At 45.0% G+C, this 9,364-nt stretch overlaps 1 protein-coding gene across 6 annotated transcripts in view; it reads left to right on the top strand.

Annotated features, from left to right (window-relative positions):
* The window catches only part of Gng4 (G protein subunit gamma 4), a 58,974-nt gene that overhangs the window by 30,575 nt on the left and 19,035 nt on the right, over positions 1–9,364 (top strand). The window lies entirely within an intron of this gene.

The following is a 9,364-nucleotide window of genomic DNA, read 5'->3' as shown; positions in this document are numbered from 1 at the left end:
ATTTTATGTGTATGCATGTATTGTCTGCATGTAGGTAAGTGTACCCATGTCGTGCAATGGCCACGGAGGACAGAAGAGGCTATTGGATCCCCTGGAACTGGAGTTATGGACAGTTGTTAGCTGCCATGTGGGTGCTTGGATTCGAACATGGGTCTTCTGCAAGAACAGCCAGTGTTCTTAGCCATCTCTCCAGCCCCAGAATTTTTTTTTAATCTTTTTGAGCCCCAGCTGGCCTGGAACTTACTATGTAGACTAGGTTGGCCTTGAACTCACAGAGATCTGCCTGCCTCTGCCTCTGCTGGGATTAAAGGTATGTGCCACCACACCTGTCTGTCAGAATATGTTTTAAAGAAGCAAAACTAATTTGTTTTGACTCTAGACATGTTTGATCCATGGGTGTTTAAAAATAAAATGGAGTCCCTATATGAATTTGATTAATCTTATAAAGTATGTCATCATTTAAAAATACTTTTTAAAGTATTTTTCTTCTACTTGGTCAAAAGTTTTTTCTTTTGATCAAAAGTTTTTCTTAAATTTCAAAAGAATTTGTCAGCAGAGCATGGTGGTGCACATTTAATCTCAGCACTTGAGAGGCAGAGGCAGGCAGATTTCTGTGAGTTCGAGGCCAGCCTGGTCTACATAGTGAGTTTCAGGCCAACTGGGGCTACAGGGAGACCCTGTCTCAAAAAGACCCAAAAAAATTGTCTATGAAAATCATTCCCAAGCCAGGTGTGATGGTACACACTTGTAATCCCAGTACATGGGAGGCTGAGGCAGGAGGATTGACCCGAGTTCAAAGTCAACCTGGGCTACATAATGAGTTCAAGGCTCCATGGTGAGACTCTATCTCAAAACAAACAACTAAACAAACAAACAAAAAGATCCCAACTTATAGTCTTATAAATGATCTAGAAATGTCTATTTCCTCTTAATTCTAACTACCAAGTACCATTCTGTATGCCAAACCAACTTAATAATCTTATAGTAGTATATTATAATAGCTAGCACTTACTGGACTGTTCTGAACATTTAATGTAAAACGTATTCAGTTCTTACCACGGTCCTGCGAGGTATGAGCTCCATTTTACAGAGGAGGAAAGAGGGGTCTATGCTTGCCTACAATCGAGCAGCTAGAGAGAAGGGAAGCCCAGGGTGGGAACCTGAGTCTGGCCTAGCCCTCACCCATAACCTGTGTGTCCATCTGCCCCTGACTGCCAGTGCTTCCCTGTTTAATTCACACTTCATAGACTGTCAACTCTCTCATCAGCATACAATAGACACTCTAACCATTCAAGAAGATCCAAGGGTTTTAGGAACTCTGTGCCAGGAACTAGGGACAAAGACCAAATAATTAGGTTTGCCACAATCTAATATGTCAGATGGCATCCTGTGACTCAAAACTCTACAGTGAGTGAAGTTTGAGTTCTTTAGCTGTGTGCACAAGACTTCTGATGCACATCGTCATTCATTGTATTAGGAATTGCTAACTCTCTACAGGCTCTTCTCTTAGTATTCCCTTCAATGTGTCTACACACCCACTCTCCCTATCAGCCTCATGAATACACCATGCCATCAAATCTTTTGCCTTTTCATGAATGTTCTCTCCATTTAAAGCCTGTCCTCTGCGCAGAGGACACCTCCCTATCATCATCCACTGCCATCAAGTTCAGAAAGCAGAACTGATGCTGACCTCAGGGTCTTAGCATGCTGCCCACCTGGCTGGACCTCCACAGAGGAGTCAGCTTACCCCAAAATGGGGCATGGCCAAAAAGCCAAGGTCTCCCTCCATGGAGAGTGACCTGCTGTTTGAGGAAAGTGTTTAGCACCTTCAAAGGATAATACTAAGCAATGTTCCTAACCTGGGAGTTTCTACCATCTCCTCCTCTGAGGGATGAATGGCAGCCCAACTGCACAGAGAGCAAATGATGCATCAGTAGACAGGGTAAGAGTCTGAGGAGAGTCTACTTAAGCTGTCTCCAAGCACATAGCTGATTTGAGTTAGAACTGTCCCTTTCAAAGAGTAAACATCCTGCCAGAAAAGTCTGGAACCAGACTGCAGCATACAGAAGGGTAACAGAGTATTCACTTAGGAAGTCTTCTTCCAGAAAACCAGAAAACTGGAAGTAACTGTTTCATACACTCAAAAAAGTAAAGCAAACAAAATCTAGAAAGGAACCATTCAAAGAAGAACTAGAATACATGAGTTGAAAGGGCAGCTAAGCAAAGCCAGTCATGGTGGCACACACCTATAATCCCAGCTACTCAGGAGGCTGAGGCAGGAGGATTGCAAATACAAGACCAGCCTGGGCTACATAGGCATTCAAGGACAGCCTTGTCTGTATGAAACCCTGTCTCAAACAAAAAAGGCTGAGATTGTCACTCTGTTGCAGGGCACTTGCCAGTGTGAGGCCCAGGGTTCAATCCCTACTACTGAAAAACAGAGTAAGGGAAGAATGAGGAGAGTTGGAGGGATGTGGAAAGCTATTAGAGCAAGGAACATAGCACACACCAGAAAACCAAGTTCATGGCACAGAGGACAGGATGAAAGCCACATGGCAAGCAAAAGAAAAAGATGAGGAGGCAGATCAAAGCAGCTGGAAGATCATAGAAATCAAAACTGACAGCACCCCACTGTTTGAATGCTGAGGCTCCTGGCAGAGAGAACTCAATAGGAAAGACTCAAGGGCACAACATGAAAAAGATTTCACTAAATAGAGCAAGAGTCTGCAGATCCCAGCAGCTTGCCTCATCCAGCCTATCGTTACTAGAAAATCACACACACACACACACACACACACACACACACACACACACAGCCCACTAGGGATCAACTACTTCTGATCTCTCAAAAGTGAAGAAATGTGCCCCAGCACCATCAAAACAAGCCAGAAATACTGGTGTACACCTGTAATCTCAGCATTCAGGAGGTAGTGGCAAGGATCAAGAGTTCAAGGCCATCCTTCACTACATAGGGAATTTGAGGCTAGCCATGAAGCCCTTGTCTCAAAACAGACAAACAAAAAAGAGGAAAATAAAGTTTTAAAACAACTTTTTTAAAAAATTTATGTGTATAAGTGTTTTGCCTACATGTATGTAAATGCACCTTGTGCATGCAGTGCTCACAGAGGCCAGAAGAGGGTATCAGAGCTCCTGGAACTGGAGTTACAGACTTCTTAGCTGCTATGTGGGTGCTAGAAATCAAATCCATGTCCTCCGCAAGAGCAACCAATGCTCTTAACCATTGAGCCATCTCTCAAGCCCAAAACAACTTTTAAAATAATAAAAATGGAAGAGAAATTCATTAATCCTACCAGCAGAAGTAAACACATAGGACAGGGCACCTAACTATTGAATTCTTCACATGTCCTCGGGGTCTTGACCATCCCAGCAGCTCTGAAACCTTGGTGCCCTCACAGATCAGCAGCAAACTGAGCTTCAGAGGTGCTCTGAAGGCTTGAAAACACAGTCCAGAACCTGATTATTGCCCCTGACCACAGGGAAGAAGGCCACAGTATAGGTACTTGATGAAGCTCGGAGGGCAACCCAGAGAGAGAGGCATCTGCAAGGAAGCCTTCACTGGGTGACCACTCATGCTCAAGGCATATTTCCAGTTATGCAGAAATTAAAGCAAAATACAAATACGGCCTCTCTTTAGAAAAAAATGGTTTCGTTTTATATGATTCAATTTCACTACAAGGGATACAAACACGCCTAATTATGTGTTTAAAGGGATTTGAGAGAGCGCGTACAGTTGTTGCCTAGAAAACTCAGGCATGACACCCTGCTTCTGGGAAGAGCTCAACTGCCCTACAGAAGAGTCTCCAAGGGATCCATTGCGAGGGATCCACTGCAGTCACACTGAGGAAAGCACGCTGTAGCCTGTACCATTTCTGAGCTGGGATCTATCTTCTAATGGGGGCTGTTGAGACTCCACCAGGAGCAAAGTTCTCTGTGTCTTGCTCTTTGGATCACTAGTCAAAGTCTGGCACATGTGTGTCTGATAGACAGAGCTAGGAACACCTGCTTATGTACAGTTGCAAGGGGTTCTGGGAAAGGAAGTAACTGTTTCAGACCCTATTAAGAGAAGTCATCTTTTTTCCATACTGGAACTGTCTTAGTTTGTTCTTCATTGCTGTGACAAAACACTCTGACCACTACCAACTTGGGGAGGAAAGGGTTTATTTATCTTACATCTCACAGTTCATCACCGAGGGAGGCTAAGGTCGGAACTCAGGGGAGGAACCTGGAGGCAGGAGATGGAGTACAGGCCGTGGAGGAACTCTGCTTACTGGCTTGCTCCTTTTGGCCCACACTCAGGCTGCTCTTATACAACACAGGACCACCAGCACACAGATGGCACCACCCACAGTGGGCTGGGCCCTCCCACATCACTCGACAATCAAGAAAATGCCCCACAGAAATGGCCACAGGCCAGTCCAATGGAAGCAATTCGCCAATTGAGACTCCCTCAACCCAGGTGTGTTAAGTTGACACTAAAGCTATCTAGCACAATTGACCCCTTGTCAACTTGACACAAACACATCACTATTAAACCATAAGCTTTCCAGTTTTTGTCCCCAAGATTTGATGTTAACATTAATATCACAACGTAAGACAGTACAACCTTAAAAACCCCACAGTCCTTAAAAAATCCAAACACTTAAAAGTCTATAGTCTCTTTTAAAAGTCTCAACTTTGGGTGGGCTTCTTTAAAATCCAAAATAAGTACTGTCTTATTTCAAAGGGAAGAATTGGGCACACCTAAGCAAAACCAAAGTCCAGCAAAGTAGCTCAAGGCTAGACATCTGGGATTCACTCACAATCTTCTGGCCTCCAAAGGGTTCTGGCAGTTCCGTTTCTGACTCTGCTGTCCACAGCACACCAAGCTCATCTCACAGACTCAGGCCAGCTCCATTCCACACCTACTGCGGTCCTTGGTGGTCATCCTTGGTGGTCCTTTTTGGCATCTCCAAAAAGCTGGGGTCTCTACTGAAACTGAGGCTACACCTTCACCAATGGCTTCTTCTTGCCTCTCTGGGTACAAAGCCTCAGATTCTCTCCATGACCCCTTCAATCGTGGGGTCTTAACTGTAGCTGGAGCTGCACTTTCACCTATGGCCTTTCCTGGCCTGTGCGTGCCAAGCCTCAGCTGCTCTCTGTGACCCATTCACACTTTCAACACCAGAACCATGCAGGAGACTCTTACACATGACCAAGTCCTGCTTCCAGCTTGAGATAGAGGCTTGGGTCCCCTCTGTGTGCTGACCCTGAGGAAATACCTCCCAGAAGACTTCATTCACCTCAGTGATGCTGGTCTCTTGTTACTTACAGCTGATTTTCCAGCCCCAGCTAACCAGCATCACTTGTCCCAGTAAAGCAAAGGTTTTGCTTCAGGTTCTGGTCTCTTCTTAATCACTGCTGATTCTTCAGCCCCAGCTGACCAGAACCCATAGACTCTCAATCCAGAATCTCACAGGAACTTCCCTGATAGTCTCTGCTTCCCTTTGAAGCTTCACAAGCCAGGCCTCCATTGCCTACAGCTCTTTCAGCATAACTGTTCCAAGCTCCACAGCAACAAACTCTGAGCACGCAATGGCTTTTCCAGCCCAAAGTTCCAAACACTTCCACAGTCTTCCCAAAAACACCACAGTCAGGTCTTTCACAGCAATAGGGCACTCCTGGTACCAATTACTGTCTTAGTTTGTTTTCATTGCTGTGACAAAACACTCTGACCACTACCAACTTGGGGAGGAAAGGGTTTATTTATCTTACATCTCCTGGGTCGCAGTTCATCAGGGAGCCCAAGGTAGGCAACTCAGGGCGGGAACCTGGAGGCAGGATCTGGAGCACAGGCCATGGAGGAATGCCACTTACTGACTTGCTCCCCTGGCCCCTGCTCAGCCTGCTCTCTTATCCAACACAGGCCCACCTGCCCAGGGGTGGCACTACCCACAGTGGGCTGGGCCCTCCCACATCACTCGACAATCAAGAAAATGCCCCACAGACATGGCCACAGGCCAGTCCAATGGAGGCAATTCTCCAGTTGAGGCTCCCTCAACCCAGGTGTGTTAAGTTGACACTAAAGCTATCCAGCACAGGGACTCATAAAGAAAATAATTCCTTTAACCAGAGAAAAAGTTTACTTGCTGAGAAGCAATGTATGTAACAACCATCTGTTGTGGGTGGTTTCCTAATTCATAGGTGTGAACCAGTAGGCACAACTTTATTTCTGAAGTTGAATGGCACATTTTCAACTTAATAAAGCTATAAAAATGAGCATTTCCAGGGAGAAATGGGGACAGTGGGGACACTTTAAATGGGGAGGGCGTAGAGGGAGGTTAGACAGGGAGAGACGAGAAATAGTGCCTACCTAGTGTAAAAACCAGAGGGGCTCATATTAGTCCAAAAACCTACTGAAAAATTACACATAGACTATCTCTACACAAGTCCATGTATATAGCTGAAGACTAATAACAAGAAACAGTGCCAGACAGGAGCAACCTTCCTTTGAGTTGTTGGCCAGGGTGGTCCAAGAAAGTCCCAGAATTACTCAGGCTATTGCCACAGCCCTTGATGGCCTCCCAGAACTTGAAAGTGAGACACTGCTGAAGACAGGACATACTTCAGATACAGGATTTGGAGCAATGGAGCTGGAACTGACCTGGAAGCCCCCTCCCCTGAAGGCTATGAATTGTCCAAGGCTAAGTGGCACATCTACAACGCAACCTCTACACCTAAGGTTCACGGAATATAGAACCAGAGGTAAAGAGGACACTAATGCCTCTCTCAGTTCTCATCAATGAAGCTCCCTCATGCAACAGAGGGCCAGGAACACAAAAGGTCACAAATGGTCAAAACGTAGAGACTTAAGAGTCTGCAGAGCATCGGTCCTTGGATGGGACTCCCATATTAAACTCCACCCACCGGGTGCTCAAGGACCATTTTGGAAGAGGGGGTAGAAAGATTGTAAGCTCCAAGGAGGAGGTGCATGACCACATGGAAACAGAGTTCCTGGGACTCTGCTCATAAGAACCTACAGCAATGGTGTCAGCATGCACAAGACCCATGCAAACTCAAGCAGACAAAACCCAGCACAGAACTGTGGAAATGGACAGCAGGTCCCAACCTACTGATTACTGCTGGGTGAGGAAGAGCTGATCTTAAAGGGAGGGACTCTAGATAGGCTGCCTAGACCCCAGTGGATGAACTTGCACTGAGGGATGTCTGGAGACATGCTTGACATGATAGGCCTTAACACAAATGATACAATGCATGAATTCCAGTGGGGTGGAGGGCTATGGGCGGGTGCCACACTGGGCAAGGGGTATAAAGATGATTAAGGTTGATTAAGATGTTCTGTATGAAATACACAAAAATTCAATTAAAAATTTACAAAAAGTAATAAGCACTTCCAAATTACTGGAGAACAAGAAATAAGATATAAACCATGAAAAGGAGTGAAAAATTGACAGGTGAGAGCAGAGACAGTGGTCAGCCAGGTGTGGTGGTGAAGCTCTTTAGCCCCAGCACTCAGGAGGCAGAGGCAGGCAGATTTTTGTGAGACTGAGGCCAGCATACTGAATTGCAGGCTATCTGGGCTACAGGGAGACCTGTCTCAAAACCAAACAAACAAAGACAGCAGAAGCAATTCCAGAGATACTGATATGTATGTCTTAAAATGTTCACTGGAAAATCTAATGTAGGTTCTCTGATTTGATTTCTAAAACAATATATTTTGCATTTGATACAGACTTAAAGTGGCAAGCTAATAGTAAAAAAGATGGGAAAATATACCAGATATATATGATATGTACACTATCTAAACAAGGAAAAGTTTTATAATAAAAGTTTAAATATTGAATAAATATACTTTTGATAAAAGAAAGTTTAAATATTGAATCATTGGAGAAATTCCCCATGTTCATGCATAGGAAGACTCAGTACTGTCAAGATGTCGGTCTTTCCCAACTTGAGCTATAGATTCAGCGTCATCCCAAATAAAACCCCAGCAAGTTACTTTGTGGATACTTACAAACTGGTTCTAAAGTTACATACGGAAAGGCAAAAGACTCAGAATAGCCAGTAAGATACTGAAAATAGAAGGTACAAGAGAAAAAGGAGGGGGGGAGGAGGAGGAAGAAGGAGGAGGAGGGGGAGGAAGGAGGAGGGGGGAGGAAGGAGGAGGAGGGGGAGGAAGGAAGGAAGAAAGGAAGGAAGGAAGAGGTGAGCAAGAAGAGTAAGAGGAGGAGGAGGAGGAGGGGGAGGGAGGAAGGAAGGAAGGAGGAGGAAGAGGTGAGCAAGGAGAGTAAGAGGAGGAGGAGGAAGAGGGGAGGAAAGGAGGAGGAGGGGAGGAGGAGGACTGACACTACCCAACTGCAAGGCTTACTCTACAGGTACAGTAACCAGGATGGTGTGGTGTTGGTGACAGTTAGACACAGATACATGGAACAAGATACACAGCCCAGAAATGCACCCACATAAATGCAGTCAGCTGATATTTTACAGAGGAGCAAAGTCCTTTCACCAAGTACCTGGAATAACTAGACATCCATGTGCAGAAACATGAAGCTAGATACAGGCATTCACAAACATTGACTTAAGATGAGTCATAGACAGAAATGTGAAACACAAAGCTGTAAAGCTTCTAGGACATGGGAAGAAGCCTGGCTGACCCTGGCCTGGGCAGTGATTGTGGAGATACAGCTGCCAACGCCACAAGCCAATAAAAACTTGATACACTGTACTTCGTTAAAATTTAAACTTCTTCAAAACACACCAGACAAGACACAGACTAGAAGAATATATTTGAAAAGTGCACCTCTAATAAAAGATATATCCAAAGTATACAAAGAACTCTTAAAATTCAACAACAGAAAACTATCACATTTTAAAACAGGCAAAATCCAGGTATGGTGGCTTAGACTGGAATCCTAGCACTGAGAAACTAGAGGCAGAAACATAAGGAGTTCAGGGTCATCGTTAGCTGCACAGTAAGTTCAAACTCAGCCTGAGGTATGTGAAACTGTGTCTCAAAAAAGCAAACCAAAAAAAGGGGGGGGGGCAAAATACCTGAGTGGGTATCTCACCAAAGATGGTGTGTGAAAAAGGGAAATAAGAGAGTGGACAGGTGACTCAGCTGGTAAATTCTAAGCTCAATCCCTAGAGCCCACATTTTTAATGCTGTGCATGTTAGCAGGAGCTTGTAATCCCAGCACAGCAGAAATGGAGACAGAAGGCTCCCCGGAGCTCACAGGCCAGCCACACTACCATATTTGGTAAGTTCCAGGCCAGCGAGGGACCCTGTCTCCAAAGAAAAGATGGACAACGCCTGAGGAACAGCACTGAACATTGTTCTCTCTCTCTC

Source organism: Nannospalax galili, unplaced genomic scaffold (assembly GCF_000622305.1).
Source record: "Nannospalax galili isolate Female #2095 unplaced genomic scaffold, S.galili_v1.0 scaffold1463, whole genome shotgun sequence".
In the NCBI taxonomy this organism is placed as follows: domain Eukaryota; kingdom Metazoa; phylum Chordata; class Mammalia; order Rodentia; family Spalacidae; genus Nannospalax; species Nannospalax galili.
Note: the sequence above shows the minus strand (reverse complement) of the source record. Positions and strands in the feature narration are given on the sequence as shown.